This window comes from Mauremys reevesii, linkage group 12 (assembly GCF_016161935.1).
Source record: "Mauremys reevesii isolate NIE-2019 linkage group 12, ASM1616193v1, whole genome shotgun sequence".
NCBI lineage: Eukaryota > Metazoa > Chordata > Testudines > Geoemydidae > Mauremys > Mauremys reevesii.
Window position 1 is genome coordinate 47307843 of NC_052634.1, and position 16139 is coordinate 47323981.

General features: G+C 53.3%; 3 non-coding genes across 3 annotated transcripts; all 3 read left to right on the forward strand.

Annotated features, from left to right (window-relative positions):
* The first annotated feature begins 7610 nt into the window (after positions 1–7610).
* On the forward strand, positions 7611–7682 carry TRNAE-UUC. The gene has a single exon. It is a non-coding gene; the product is annotated as a tRNA-Glu (tRNA).
* A 1239-nt stretch (positions 7683–8921) lies between these two features.
* TRNAA-UGC lies at positions 8922–8993 on the forward strand. Its single transcript has one exon. It is a non-coding gene; the product is annotated as a tRNA-Ala (tRNA).
* A 3234-nt stretch (positions 8994–12227) lies between these two features.
* Positions 12228–12300, forward strand: TRNAK-UUU. Its single transcript has one exon. It is a non-coding gene; the product is annotated as a tRNA-Lys (tRNA).
* Positions 12301–16139: the final 3839 nt, after the last annotated feature.

The following is a 16139-nucleotide window of genomic DNA, read 5'->3' on the forward strand; positions in this document are numbered from 1 at the left end:
TGCTGGTGCCCCTCACTCCCGACCCGCAGCCCCCTCGATTCCTCGCTGAGCTCCCCAGTTACTGCGCTGCTGGTGCCCCTCACTCCCGACCCGCAGCCCCTTAGGCGTCAACCAGCTCTGACGGTGCCCCTCACTCCCGACCTGCAGCCCCTGCTATCCCAGTCCTGACCTCCAGACTCTCAGCTCTGCTGGTGCCCCTCACTCCCGACCCGCATGGGTCACCCCTGGAGCAGGTTAAAGCTGCAGGGTGACAGTGGGGTTGCTGCCCCTGTGAACAGCTGCTGTAGCACCGCCTGGGCAGGACAGGGAGACCCAGTTATACCCCTCCCCCGCCCCAGCCTGTATCGGGGGATGGGAGCGCTCACACCCTGGGGCCCCTGAGTTGGGACGGAGGGAGGCCCCCGTGCACCAGGGATGCTGTAAGGGCGAACAGGGGCACCCACCCACGCACCCGAGATCTTCTAGGGGGGGAGAGTAGCACCCACACACTCAGGATCTTGTAGGGGGGGACAAGGGCATCCACACTCTGGGATCCTCTTCAGAGGGACGGACACCCACACATCCAGGATTCTGTATGGGGGGCAGAGGTACCCGGACACCTGGGCGGGGGATGGGGGCACCGAAACATCCGGGATCTTACCTGGGAGGACAGCGGCGCCTTCAGCTCGACATGAGATGGGGGCGGGGGGAGCAGGAGCATTTCCCAGTTCCAGGCTGTCCCCATCTGGCCAAGGCACAGAGCTCACAAGCAGAGTTTAAAGCTCCAGCTGCCAGACAGCAAAACAAGCCGGGCCCTGTGGCTGGTGCCTGTGATCCCAGCGCCTGGGGAGGCTGAAGCCGGCGGATCGCTTGAGCTCAGGAGTTTTGGGCTGCAGGAGGCTGTGCCAATCAGGTGTCCGCACTAAGTTCAGCATCAATACGGTGATCCCAGGGAAGCTTGGGGTCTCCAGGTTGCCTAAGGAGGGGTGAACCGGCCCAGGTCGGAAATGGAGCAGGTCAAAAGTCCCCTGCTGATCAGTAGTGGGATCATACCTGTGAATAGTCCCTGCAGCGTAGCCTGGGCAAGACAGTGAGACAGGGTCTCTTTTTATACAGACACCCCCGCAGAGCCTGGAGGGGGGGATGGGAGCACCCACACGCTGGGGATTCTGACTTGGGGTGAGGGCGCACCCAAGCAACACAGATCTTGAAAAGGGGAACAGAGACACCCACAGATCCCAGATGGGGGCAGGCAGGGGAAACCACACACGGGAGCTAGTTCATGGGGTGGGGGACAGAGACACCCACCGGAGATCCTGGATGGGAGCACCCACATGATGGGGATCTTGAACTGGGAGGAGGGAAGCACCATGTACCAGAGATTCTGAAGGGGAAGAGGGACACTCACACACCAGGTGTCTTGCAGCAAGAGCTGCGGTCTTCATTTACACAGGGCAGTGATGGGGATTTAACCAATTCCTGCAGAACTTGTTCCACTAGATAATTAGCCTCACGGTTAAAAAATGGTAATTTCCAGTTGGCGTTTTGTGACATTGACTGCAAACCAAGGGGGTCGTGTTCAACCTTTGTCTGGTGAATTAAAGAACCCTTTCAAATCAGATATTCCCCCCTCTGGGAATTTTTAAAACTGTATATTTAAAATCAGTGACTAAATCCCCTCTTAACCTCCAGTCAATGAAATCAATTGAGTTTCTTCAATCTCTCGCTGTAGACAGAAGAGACCAATGCACATTTTCCTTGTTTTTAAAGGCAAAATTCCTGATCTTTCCAAGGGGATCTTCTGCTTCAGCTGTCAGTTTGGGGAAGGATTTGGCTTCCTGGGCTATAATCTGCCCGCTGGGTTATAATCTGTGGTCTGAAGGGTCAAATTTAGATGAGGCCGTTAGTGCTGCCCCGTGTGGCCGGAGATGGGAGCTCACAAGCAGAGTTGAAAGCTGGAGCTGGGAGGGACCTGGCTGGACACGTGGGGCACAAAGGCTCTCATGTGGGATCCTCGCTGTGCAGCAGGAGGCGGAGGGAAGCTGGTTGTCAGGGGTCAGGGCCATGGGCGCCAACTTATATGGGCTCGTGGAGCTAAAGCCCCAGGAATATTCAAAATCAGGGGCTCTGCTCCACCAATATTTGGAGCTAGGTTTTGCCCCTTTAAATCCCAGCCGCGGCAGGGCGTCAGAGGGCTCTGGGCTGCCTGCAACCGCGGGGAGCCCAGAGCCCTTTAAATCCCAGCCGCGGCTGGGAATCAGAGGGCTCTGGGCTGCCCGCTGCGGCGGGGAGCCCAGAGCCTTTTAAATCCCAGCCGCGGCTGGGAATCAGAGGCTCTGGGCTGCCTACAAGCACGGGGAGCCCAGAGCCCTTTAAATCTCAGCCGTGGCTGGGAATCAGAGGGCTCTGGGCTGCCCGCTGCTGCAGGGAGCCCAGAGCCCTTTAAATCCCAGCCGCGGCTGGGAATCAGAGGGCTCTGGGCTGCCTGCAACCGCGGGGAGCCCAGAGCCCTTTAAATCCCAGCCGCGGCTGGGAATCAGAGGGCTCTGGGCTGCCCGCTGCGGCGGGGAGCTCAGAGCCTTTTAAATCCCAGCCGCGGCTGGGAATCAGAGGCTCTGGGCTGCCTACAAGCACGGGGAGCCCAGAGCCCTTTAAATCTCAGCCGCGGCTGGGAATCAGAGGGCTCTGGGCGGCCCGCTGCGGCGGGGAACCCAGAGCCCTTTAAATCCCAGCCGCAGCCGGGAATCAGAGGGCTCTGGGCTGCCTGCAACCGCGGGGAGCCCAGAGCCCTTTAAATCTCAGCCGGGGCTGGGAATCGGAGGGCTCTGGGCTGCCCGCAGGGGCAGAGAGCCCAGAGCCCTTTGAATCCCAGCCACGGCGGCTGGGATTTAAAGGGCTCAGGGCTCCCCGCGGCTGCCAGCAGCCCAGAGCCCTTTGAATCCCAGCCCCTGGCCGCTGATTGCCCCCTCCCCAGACCCCTGCCCCAACTTCCCCAGGACCCCACCCCTATCTAAGCACCACTGGTCCTTGTCCCCCGTTACCCACTCCAGAGACAACTGCCCCTAACTGCCCCGTGGGACCCCAGCCCCCATCTAAGCCTCCCCTCGCCTCTACCCCCCCTGCCCCCTCCTGAGACCCCACCCAACTTTCCCCAGGACCCCACCCCTACCTGTCCCCTGATAAACCCCCTGGACTCCCATGCCTATCCAATTGCTGCCTGTCCCCTGACTGCCCCTCCAAACCTCTGCCCCATCTAACCCCCCCTGCTCCTTGTCCCTTGACTGGCCCCTGGAACCCCCTACCCCTTCTCCAACCTTGTAATCTTGTGGCACTGACGTGTTGTAGCTTCATTTTATATCGACACAGGGCGGGAGTGGGGGCACCACCATTTGGGCCCCACCAAAATTATACAAACCTGCCGCCTATGGTCAGGGCTGCACCCTGCCATGCTGAGCCGGTGTCTGAGCTAAGCTCGGCATCAATCAGGTGATTCTGGGAAGTTCGGGTCCCCAGGCTCCCACAGGAGGGTGAAGCAGGTCACCCTGGAGCAGGTTAAAGCTGCAGGGTGACAGTGGGGTTGCTGCCCCTGTGAACAGCTGCTGTAGCACCGCCTGGGCAGGACAGGGAGAGCCAGTTATACCCCCCCCTCCCCCAGCCTGTATCGGGGGCTGGGAGCTCTCACACCCTGGGGACCTACCCACCAGAGATCTACGGGGGGGAGAGTGGCACCCACCCACCCAGGATGTTGTAGGGGGGGACAAGGGCATCCACACTCCGGGATCCTCTGCAGAGGGACGGACACCCACACACCCAGGATTCTGTATGGGGGCAGAGGTACCCGGACACCTGGGCTCCTGGATGGGGGATGGGGGGCACCGAAACATCCGGGATCTTACCTGGGAGGACAGCGGCGCCTGCACCCTGACATGAGACGGGGCGGGGGAACCAGGAGCATTTCCCAGTTCCAGGCTGTCCCCGTCTGGCCAAGGCACAGACCTCACAAGCAGAGTTTAAAGCTCCAGCTGCCAGGCAGCAAAATAAGAGGTACTTGTTAGAGGGTTTATCCCATCACCCTCCCATTCCCTGGTCCTTCTCACGTGACCAGAGAGCAGCAATGCACGACGCTCAAAGGTGCAAACAATTCAATGTTTATTGGGGTAAACTTCCAGCAGGCAATGATTCCAATTTCCTTCCTCAGTGTTCCCCTTCCCAGCTCTGACACCACAAAGACTTGCGTGTGTCCCTGTTCCCATTCCCTGTTCCTATTCCCCGCCTTAGCAAAACAGAATTCCAGTTCCCCTACCCCCACCCCACCCCACCCCCACCCCCATCCCCATTCCCCCCCTTACTTCCTGATTGACTGCAGACTATTTAGTAAAACTGGAGTTCTGCTTAGCTATACCCTAACCAATCATTTTACTGAAATGTACCTAACCAATCCTAACATATTGTAACATGATTATCTAACCAATTATACCCCACCACCTTAATTGGTTTACACCCAACAATTTAATTATACAGCAGACAGAAACAGTCACAGCACCAGACAGAGATTATACAGACAAGCAATAGGAAAGTGGGGAGTACAGTGACAGAACAACAAAGAAATGGGGATTTCACACCCCAGCTATTGATCAGTGAGTTGTTCCCAGACAGGATGCTGTCATGGTAGAGGTTGTGGGTGCTGGTTGCTTAACTGTCTGGCCCCCAGGGCAGGATTTTGAGGTTCACCATTACTGTCTCAGAATCCCAGCACCCATCTTTTGTTCACTTAAAATGTGAGCAGGGACATTACAACACCACAGAACTCATGGAGCTCCAGGAAATGTGTAACTTCAGATCTGGGTGAGTGTGTCTAAAATTCAGCTGTGCTGTAGAAGGTCTCTAGGAGTTGAAAGAGATGTGCCATCTCGACCTCCCTAAAGAGTTCATCAACTATTAATGAAAACTAGGGTTGATAAGTCACATTCTTTGTAGTAGCAGGATGGTTTACTGGTCTAAAGTGCTGGTTATAAGACTCTTTTTGCCCAATCCCTTGGATGTTCTGGTATCTGCATAGAGACGTAGTTTCAAATCCCACTCCTGACATGACCATCTGGAAAAAATAACCTCACTTCAATCTCCTGTGCAACAATAGAACCCCATTTGCTTAACTTTGCTATTCCAGTAGTTGTGAGAGAAGCTCCAAACCAGGGGGAAACAGGGCCCGTTCTCTCGACCCATCAATTTTTTGTCTTCCTTCATTCCAAGCCATTTTCTCAGATACGTCCGTATTTCCCACACTTTCATGAAACTTTAGGGTCATCATTTAATTGCCACACAACTGTACTTATGAAGAGAAGTGAAACACAATATTTTTTGGATATTCTTGCAGAAGAGTTTTGCTTTCTGACCTGGAATTGAACAGGGGCTACCCGAGGGGGACAATGCTGCTCCCTTTTCTTGGCTCATCCAAAAAACATAAGTTCGTGGTGCCCTTTGTTTCCCTGTTTTTCAAATACCTGTCAGGGATGGCCTAGGGAGACGTGGTCCTGACTCTCGGGGTCCCTCCCTGCCCTACCTTTCTATAGGATTCTGTTGTGTGGGTTTGTGCTGTGTCGTTGTCCCGCACTGAGCTGTTTTGCACAGTGTCACTTTGCACTCTGACACATTGTTTCGTGTTGTATGGTTTTTGCACTGCCTTGTGTTGCGTTGGTTTGAGCTGAGCTCTTTTGCAGTGTGTCATTTTGCCCCATGGGGAGTTCATTTGCATGGTGCTGAACTGTCGGGCTTTGCACTCCTACGTGTTGTCACTTTGTGCTGTGGAATGTCAGTTCATGCTGAATTGTTAGATGTTAGATTGGGGTGTTTCCACTTTTGTTGTTGTTTATATTATATTGCGATGGCATCGAATTACAGAGCTGTACGGCTGCAAGGGCCCTGGAGAGGTCATGAAATCCAGCCCTCTCTGCTGAGGCAGGGCCAAGCAGAGATGATGCGTCAGGGCCATGTGGGATCAAGTGCCCACAGCAGCTGGCCCAGGCAGGGAGCAGAAGGAGGGAACCAGAGCCAGAGCAGGTTGTCTATGGGACCAAGTATATGGAGAGTATCCTTGACAGAGGTTTGGTCAACCTGTTCTTAAAAACCTCCGAGGACAGAGACTCCACAGACACCCTTGGGAGCCTATTCCAGAGCTTAACTACACTCAGAGTTAGAAAGCTGTTCCCAACATCTAACGAGAAACTCCCTGGCTGCAGATTAAGCCCATTACTTCTTGTCCTACTGTCAGTGGACATGGAGAACAATTAATCATTGTCCTATTTATAAAGACCAAACTTTTCTCTCTGCAGTCATCCATTAAATGGTTATTATCCCCACTTCTTGCCTGGGGTAGAATGGAAGAGGAGAAAATTCTATTTGTTCTTACTTCATGTTTTACTGAAGCTCAGAGAGGAAGGAGCCTGATCTGCCTTAGATTGTAGAGCGGACAGAGAATTTATTTCATTTTGGGCTGTGACTATAAGCATAAGAGTGACACCTAAGAGCTGTTGCTGCTGCCCAATATGGGGCTTAAACTCATGCTGGCAGGATTAAGAGTCTCATGCTCTACCAACTGGGCTGGCCGGATTTGAAGTCAGTCAAGTGCCCAGTCGCAGTGTAGAAGGAGCCCTGAGGGCATTTATTTGCGGAGCTGAGGTTCCCTGTCTGACATTTGCCTTCTTTCCTGGTTCATTATGTCTCCAGCGAGCAAACCGGAGCTGTCACAAGGCTGGTTAGATGCTGCTCTCTAGCCCAGAGAGCTGGGGTTGATTTAGCATGAAATCAACCCCATCAGCTGGTCAGAGTAACCAGCGGGGAGGGTGGAATTTAGGATTCTCCCACCAGTGGGAGGTGCTGTTGGACTCATCTAGTGGGGGAGAGTCTGAAAAAGCTTCTCAGCTCCCAGAGAAGGGGTAGACAAGCCAGTTCCCCACACACACATTTTCACAGGGAATCAGGTCCCCTGAGGAAAAACTTAAAAGAAGCCTGGCCCAGGAGTGTCAGAGAAGGGAATCACTGTTTGTCTTAAGAGGTGGGTTCGGGAAACCTGCAGGTCCTTAGATCCCTCCAGCGCCTGATAGAACCATTTGTGGGGAAGGTCTGGGGAAGCCGAGGAGGACAAGGAGACGGGAAAAGGGCTTGCAGCGGTTGTGCAATCCCCATGCTCCCAGCAGAAGGGTCCGGGGGGCTCAGCACTCAGAACTCACAAGATGGCAAAGCTCAGAGCCCCGTTACAGGGAGTCAGACTGTGATCAGCTCACACCCAGGGCAAGCAACTCCCCTCCCTTGGTCTCTATGCCAGAGCTCCTATCAGCTCAGCGTCCTTCCTGCAAGAGCCAGCTGCTGAGAGGGTTGCGATGGGGTAAATGAAGGCAGAGGAGGGTTGTTCCTCATGGGGTTTTTTTGTGTGGCTCTGTGATCCTGCTGGACGAAGCGTCATTTGAGTTTGTTTCAGTGGCTTGGGTTGAGCTCAGGTTGTGACCCTGAGCACAGGGGTTCCTGCACTCTCTGCTCTTAGCCCCTTAGGGAGTGGACAATGGAGCAGCTTCAGAAATTGGATAGAAAGTAGCCTAAGAAAGTGTAGCATAAGAGAGAAGAAAAATGACATCAGCTCCCTGGTGGTCTAGTGGTTAGGATTTGGCACTTTCACTGCCAAGCCCTGGGTTCAATTCCCAGTCAGGGAAAAGTGGCTTTAAACCAAAAATGCTTCAGTTATTCTTCACTTGCAATGTAAACAAATCCATAGTTTTTCCTGATTTCCCCCATCTTCCCAGTGTCTCCATGGCATGGCTGGCTCCAGGCACCAGAGCACCAAGCAGGTGCCTGGGGTGGTCAATGGAAAGGGGAGGCTTCAGCAGCAGTTTGGCCCTCTTGGAGGGAAGGACTTGCTGTTGATTGCAGCTTTTTTTTCCCCTCTGCTTGGGGCGGCAAAAACGCTGGAAGTGGCCCTGCTCCATGGAAGACAATTTGTTAAATCCCAGATGAGTGCAGTTCTATCAGTTCTCAGCCTGAGCCCTTAGGTCTTAATCCTGAGGATATTGTCCCACCATGGGGCCATTTCCCCTCTCTTTCCTAGGAAAGCACAATTTTCCTTGCACAGACACAGGAACAGCAAGATCTTTCTCTGTCCCTTGTGCAAAGCAGGGGGCCAAATTCCATGGAAACAATGGACAAGCAGGGGGCCCTGGGCACATCCAGCTTTGGCCATGAGATGTTCCCTCCCCTCTTTCTTTATGCCCCTGTTGTTATTTCATGGATTGTCTGGGATGGGGGAAAAGCTGAGTTCACTCCAGGTGGAGGGGAAAAAGGACCCTGAAAATCTCAGGACCAAACCCCCGCTACCAGGATCACCGAGGTGCTGGGGATTTGAATAGGAAAAGGACTGTGTGAATTGTCAAGGTGGGGAATGAATAACAATCTACCACAAGATCCACCTCATTAACCACTGACACAGGCTAATCCTGCTGCCGATAGAAGGGAAACTGGGAGTGATTCTTTGCTGTTCAGCCATGGAAACAGTGACCCAATTGCACCGCAGTGAACGTGCTGGGGAAAGCTGGACTTTACAGGCAGGTGGAAACACCTGGAGCTCCCCACCCCACTTCTGCCACCAGGGTGAGGTGTGGAGCTGCTCACAGCATCCCCCATCATGACCTTGCAGCACGGGGTGGCAGCACCCCCCACCCAATGCCGGGGAGAGGCCTGAGTGTATCTCTGCACCCTGAGACCAGGGCACAAACTCTCTCTGCCCCACATATGGAATCTGGCCCTGCTGCAAAGTGACCCCTATGAACAATTAACCTCCAGGAGAGCAGGACTGGCCCTCAGAGAGGGGAATGGGCTTCTCGTGAGGCTTATAGGTCACTGGATGCAGTGGAACCAGGAGGGCTCTGAGTGTAATCCCTAGTCCATCTAACCCATGTGGGGATGTAGCTCAGTGGAAGAGCACATGCTTTGCATGTATGAGGCCCTGCGTTCAATCCCCACCATCTCCAAGTTCGTTTTTTCACCCTGCCCCCCTACAGTGATCCCATGGACAAGAACCTGGCTGGGAGTGGGGTGAAAGCTCCCTGTGGGCAAAGGGGAGCTGAAATCCCTCAGTGTCCTGGAGTTTAAGCAATGGAAGCTTCAAACCCTGCAGAGGTGTGAGCTGAGGTGCATCAGCAGAAGGTTGGGCTGGACAGGGGCGGTAGGTTTGTACAATTTTTGGTGGTGCCCAGAATGGGACCAAGTCCTGCCCCACCCACCCCCCACACACACACCTGCCTAAGGCTCTGGGAGGGAGTTTGGGTGTGGGATGGAGAGGGGCTGGGCTCTGGGAGAGTTTGGGTGCAGGGTCTGGACTCAGTCAGGGGGTTGTGCTGCAGGAGGGTGTGCAGGGGGCAAGTTCTTGGAGGGAGGTTGGGTGCAGGTGTGGGGTCTGGGTTGGGTGTGCAGGAGAGGGTGAGGGGTGCAGCATTTACCTCGGGCATCTCCCAAAAGCAACCTGCACCCTCCTCTGGCAGCAGCCCCTAAGCGGGAGGGCCAGGGGTGTCTCTGTGCATGGCTGCCCGCAGACTCCACCCCCTCAGCTCCCATTGCCACAGTTGGCAGAGTTGGCACTCAGGGCGGGGCAGCGCACGGAGACCTCCCCCACACCAGGGAGGTGCCAGCCACTCCCGGGAGTGGCGTGCCACATGGAGTGAGGGTGGGCAGGAAACCGCCTTAGTCCCCTTGTGCTGCTGGCGGTGGTGGCGGGGGTCCCTGGGCCCTTTTAAATTGCCCAAGGGTGGCAGGCAGCACTGAGGGGGACACTCCCAAGGGCCTAACGTTGCTTTGCACAATGATAAATCTTGGAACAGGACAGAAATGAAATGGCAGCAGAACCTAAGGAATTAAAAGCCTCCGGATTCTTGTGTGTGCACTGACTCCGAATGGAAACTGTAATTTGACTTGCTTTGTGTCTGCGGCTGGTAAAATATCAAGGCAAAATCATTCCAGTGATTGTGACCCTGGGATTGAGGAGGCTTTGGTCTTATTAAAATGTAACTAGCATGTTACACTTGTGTTTTTAAAGGTGGCTTCCCCAAGCAATCCCAAGTTGTTCTTCCCACAGCTGGCTGATGGGGGGCAGCAGGGGATCTCCCGAATCTGGGGGAATCTCTCTGGGCCCCACTGTTAATTCTCCATCCTTTCTCCTCCTAATCACAGACACCCCTCCCCTCCGCATTATCAGTGTTTTGGAGCGACCCCTCCCTCCCTTTATGGGATACAGACTCTGTGACAGAGACTGACTGGGGCTCCTCTCTGCATGGCCCCAGTGGGGAAGGAAAGAGACTGGAGGGAGGGGGAGAAGCTGGGCAGAAGGAGTCCAATGGGGCTAAACCAAAACAGAGGAGATTTTCTTTCTGTCAAAATGTCCTGGAGTCTCATGGCTGAAAAGCCGCATCTTGAGTTAGGTTTGATGCATCAGCCTTTCAATTACCAGGCAAAGGTGTGAATCACAGAGACTGATAACTGCCTGCTCCCAGCTTTGCCAAAGAAGCACCTGCACTGGTGCAACTGGTTAGCGCAGACGGTGCTACTGCTGGGATTATGAATTCAAGCGTTATTTGGAGCACTGGTTTTTATTACCTGTGTAGTTTCCCCAACTTGCTTTGCTTAATTTGCATGGAAAGTGCCCTACTAGGAAAAGGAGAGTAAGTTCTAAAATGTGGAAGTAGGTGCACAGCTTGGAAACATCCCCCCTGTGCTGCCATTAGTTCCAGTAGATTGTTCACTGGCAGCATGAATTGATTTCTTTGCTGCTGTGAAAGCTGCCAGGAAAAGTCTCTGGTCACCAGAGCTCCCTGCTTCTTCCAGCACATCCCTGGCTCCTTCCCTGCCCCAGTCACTGCTGTAGGAGGGTCCTATATACACTGAGCCTAAAACTTTTCCAAGCCCTCTTAGCACAGTTGGCAGCGTGTCAGTCTCATAATCTGAAAGTTCTGAGTTCAAGCCTCAGAAAAGTCAATGGTTTTTCTCCCTGCTTCAGATTTTCTACAGGAAATCAGAGAAAAGAAACTAGAGGGGAGTGGTTTCTAGACACCCTCCCACCCATCTCACACACACACACAGAGACTTTTCTAAGGCATTATCTTTTCCTTCTCTATGGAGCTTGTATTCTTCACAGAGCAAAATAAAACAAAAACATGCAAGTCCAAGCCTAATGCAGTATGAAACTCAATACAGATAAAATCTCACCCTCAGAGATCTTTCAATAAGCTTCTTTTGCAGACTAGACTTATTTTATGTCTGGGCCCAATCTTTTCACCTGGTATAGTCTGTGTTCCAGCTCAGGTGGTAGCTAGGGGATGTCTCATGACTGCAGCCATGTTTGTTCAGTTCCACCCCCTTATACAGCTTTGGTACAAGGCAGGAATTTTTTGTCTCTCTACTGGTGAAGAGCCCCAGGTTTAAGATGGATTCCTGTACCAGGTGACATGGTCACATGTCCTGTGAGACCCCCAAGCCTTCATTCTTCCTGGCCTGACTCACAGATGGTGCAGGACAGAGCCATCTCCAGTCAATTGTCCTGGTCAATGGGATCCATCAAGATTCCAAACCACTATTAATGGCCCACACTTTGCATCATTACAACAGGACCTCAGAGTTATAGTTCATATTTCTAGTTTCAGATACAGGAATGATCGGTTCATACAAATAGGATGAATACACACAGTAGATTATAAGCTTTGTAATGATACCTTACAAGAGACCTTTTGCATGGAGCATAATCCAGTCACTTTATATTCACACTCATTAGCATATTTTCATAAAATCCTATGGAGTGCAACGTCACAGCAGGGAAAGGGTTTTACTGCAGCACCTGGGAGCAGTTGAGTTTCATGTTCAGGCTGTGGATGAGTTCCTCCAGGTTTCTCGTAAGCACACAGGGACCTTAGCGGGTGCTCTCGATACAGGAATGGCCCAGATATGATAAAGTGATGGGGATTGCATTTTCCTTTTTTATTTCTGTATTTCCAATGACATTTCTGTTTGTGATTTCGTTTTGCTTTGTATAACTGTGTTTTCTCAGGGATTTGATATTTAACTAAAAAAAGAATAAGGCCTCAGGGCACCGGATGGAGGAGCAGGCTGGGGCTAGGACTGCTAAGAGAGCGAGAGTAGCAGGTTTTCTGTATTGTTTCCTGCCCTCATTTTCATGACGAGTTTCTCTTCTGCACAAAATTTGTTTCTTTTACATGTGAGCCTGGCTAGCTCAGTTGGCAGAGCATCAGACTTTTAATCTGAGGGTCCAGGGTTCAAGTCCCTGGTCAGGTGAAGCAGGAACCCTTCCTGTCAAAACGGAAGAAGGCATCTCTCTAGGGTGTTATTTGACCTTTTTTCCCCAGGACTTGGCGTTTCACTAGGAAGGGCCATGTACTGCCTGGGACGGAAGGGGCAACTTCCTCACATGCCCACTGGCCTCTCAGGCTGGATTAAGAAAGGCCTCTGGGAGCTGCAGCAAACTGCTGCATGACAACTTGGTGAGCAAATGCAGGGCTGCCCCCACAGGGTCATCCACACCAGAGCTCAGCAGAGGTCTGGGGGTTCCCTATTGGTCCCATGGTGTAAGGGCAGCACTCGGGACTTTGAATCCTGCAATCTGAGCTGAATTCTTGGTGGGATCTGAGGACAATTCCTGTGCCACAAACCCTGCTGGGTCTTCCAAGGCTCTGTCTTGCTCTCTCAAAGGCCATGAAAGCCTGTCTTTTACCCGCTAGCTGTTGTGACTTGAGCACAAGAGGGGACGTTTGATCCAGAAGCCTGGCCATGCCTGGAGTCCTGTAGGGAGGGATGCGAGCTCCATTTCCTCTGAGTCCTGAAGCTGGGCTGCAGCCTGGCCTAGCAGGCAGCCCTATTGGTTGACCTACTGGCCCAAAGTCACTTGGGCGGCGTTGGTGTTCCCCAGGGATGCTGACGGGCCTAAGGGAGGGAGGCTCAATGCTCCCCCCTATCAGTCAGGGCGGAAGAGAAGGGCTGCAAGCAGGGCCGGCTTTAGGCCGATTTGCCCGATTCCCCCGAATTGGGCCCCGCGCCTGAGAGGGCCCCGCGCCGGCAGCGTCTCCCGGAAGCAGCAGCTGTTGTTGCTAGGCAACGAGAGACCCTGGCCGGCTGAGGCAGAGGCAGCCGCCTGGGTGTTGCAGGTCAGGAGGGGGGAGGAGGCACATGTGCTTCGCAGCCTTCCTTCCCCTCCCCCACCCCCAGCACTCACCTGGAGGAGACGCCAAGGGAGCTTCCGGTCCGGTGGGAGACAGGAATCTCTGCCGTGCACCTCACTCACCTGAGCAGCTGCTGGGGCTTCCAGCCGTGAGTGTCTGACCCTGTGATTCCCCGCAGGGTTGTAATGTTGGGCTGGTGTTGTGGTTTTCGTGGTGTTGCTGTTTGAGGGTGAGTTGGTGCCTGCCTGTGTCTGGTTCAAAACTAAAGTCGGGATCATGTAACCCAGGAAAAAAGCCCCGAGCCGGTACTTAGTGCTGTGAACTCCAGGTGAGAGAGAGAGGGAGGTTTGGAGGAGGAAACCAAATACATCAAGAGGGGAGAATGCGAAAGGTCTGCAACACGGCAGGCTGAGACTTCTCTCCCCCCCACACCCTTCCTGGCAAGAGGGGAAACTGAGGCACGGCATGATCTGATTCCCCTCTCCAAATTATTTTGCAAAGAAAGAGGACGGAGGCGCCTATCCAGACCAGTTCCCTCCCATCAACTCTGCTTTCCCTGCTGCAAGACCGTTGTAGGGGCTGAATATTTCCATTAAACTATGGCTCCTTCGTTTGCCCTACAACAATAAATTAGACCAGCTTTCGGGGGGGGGGGGGCTATTCCCCTCCCCCAAAGCTGTGGGGATATTAAGGTTTTTTTGAGGGGGGGCATGATAATATTCCAGATCAATCAAATGCCCAGCTCAGCTTTCTAGCCATCCAGCAGCTCTAGGGCAGGGAAGGAAGGTGCTCTTGGTGCAGAGTGGTTGCAAAACAGGGGTGAATTTAGCGGGGGGGCGGGTCCGGTTGAAATCCCGCCTGATGCAGCCACACAGAATCGCTGGCAGTGCTGGGAGAGGCCAGGAGTGGAAACAGGTGGCCTGGGGGTGGGGGGACATTTGCCCTCAGTTCTGGGCTCTGGGATGGACTAGGCTGGGTGGTGGGTTCAGTCTAGTCTTCCAGCCTGTTGCTCTCACTGAGGTTTGTGGTTTTCATCTGGCTCCACCGAAAAGAGCAAACAAGCCCAGTAGAAAAGCGGGGTGAGAGAGGCGGGAAAGGGTGTGTCATGGGTTAAAGTGACCCATCAACGAAAGAGTAAAACCAGGGTTTGACTGGGTTTCCCCCCAGCCACCACTCCTGCAAACACTGGGCAAGGGGCAGCCCCATTCCCCACCGAGGCTATGGTGAGGGGCAGCAGAGGAGGAAGGAAGCCACATGTGATGGCAGTCCCCTCCCCCCCAAGCACCCAGCACCCCATCTCCGGCCCCCAAACTCTGTCCCAGAGCCTGCACCCAGCCCTCTGCATTCCCTCCCAGAGCCTGCACCCCTCCACCCTTCCTGCACCCCACCCCGTGCCCCAGCCCAGAGCCTGCACCCAGCACCCAAACTCCGTCCCACTCAGCCTGGGCAAAGCTCTCCTCCATCTGGCTCCCAGCCCCTCTCCAAGGGTTGCAGGTGTCTGGAGGTGCTGCCTTCCACACCTTCCTAATTCACACCTCATTCATTCAACAGGGCAACTGATTACAAAGTGGGGGGAAGATCTTATTCTACTCCAAGCAAAAAGACATTTTTCTTTTACCTTAATTACACTACCTTTAGGGCCTGCTATAACATATTACCAAGGTTCAATACAAAGTCATATAAAAGTTATACAAAAATGCATAATGCAGAGATTTATCTATAACTGCATTGATTGACTTCTGTGTGCAGTAATATAGTGACCCCTGGGTCTTTGAATGAGGCGTTATACTTGGGGGGAAGGGTGAGGGGGTGAGTGGGCAAAGAGGCGAGCAGTGAACCAGCAGGAGTTCTAGGGGTGGGCATGGAGGTTTCTGGCAGGGGAGGGAGAAGGTGAAAGGAGGCGAGTGGTGGGGGGGGACTGACTAGGAGGGATGCAGCAAGCCAGCAGGGAGCTAGGGGGTGAAGAAGGATGTGATGGTGGGGCTGAGCAGGGAGGGGGCAGGTCCTATTTTACTGCTGTGATCTGGTCACCCCATGTGTGCCGTTTCTTCCTCCCTCCGCCCCCGAACCTTGTTTCGATGGGGCGGAGCTGGGGAAGGAGGGTTTGTTTCCACAGAGCCGGGCGGCGCTGGGGGGGGGGCGGGGAAGGAGGGGGCAATTTTATAATAATAAGGAAATAATTTATAAATTTTAATAAAATAAACATTAGTGAAGAAAATCAGTTGTACAACTATCAAAACAAATTATTTTCCTGATATGAAAGTGCAAATCAGCTAATTAATATATGATGCAATGTATGTAATAGATAATTTTGTTATTATTTATATAGTCATGGAAAGTAAATAATACATGGAAGAAATGAAAGGGTTTTTTTTAAGGTTTTTTTTGTTTTAGTCATCCCTGCCATGGCCCCATCGAAACTGTTCAAATTGGGCCCCGCACTTCCTGAAGCCGGCCCTGACAATGAGGCTAATCATCTAGTGGAACAAGCTCCACAAGGGACGTGGTTAATTCCCCATCACTGCTGTGTGTAAATCAAGACCGTAGCTCTTGCTGCAAGACACCTGGTGTGTGGGTGTCCCTGTTCCCCCTTCAGAACCTCTGGTACATGGTGCTTCCCTCCTCCCAGTTCAAGATCCCCATCATGTGGGTGCTCCCATCCAGGATCTCTGGTGGGTGTCTCTGTCCCCCACCCCATGAACTAGCTCCCGTGTGTGGTTTCCCCTGCCTGCCCCCATCCGGGATCTGTGGATGTCTCTGTTCCCGTTTTCAAGATCCGTGTTGCTTGGGTGCGTCCCTCCCCCAAAGTCAGAATCCCCAGCGTGTGGGTGCTCCCATCCCCCCCTCCAGGCTCTGCAGGGGGTGTCTGTATAAAAAGAGACTGTGTCTCACTGTCTTGTCCAGGCTACGCTGCAAGGGCTATTCACAGGCGTGACCCCACTACTGATCAGCACAGGA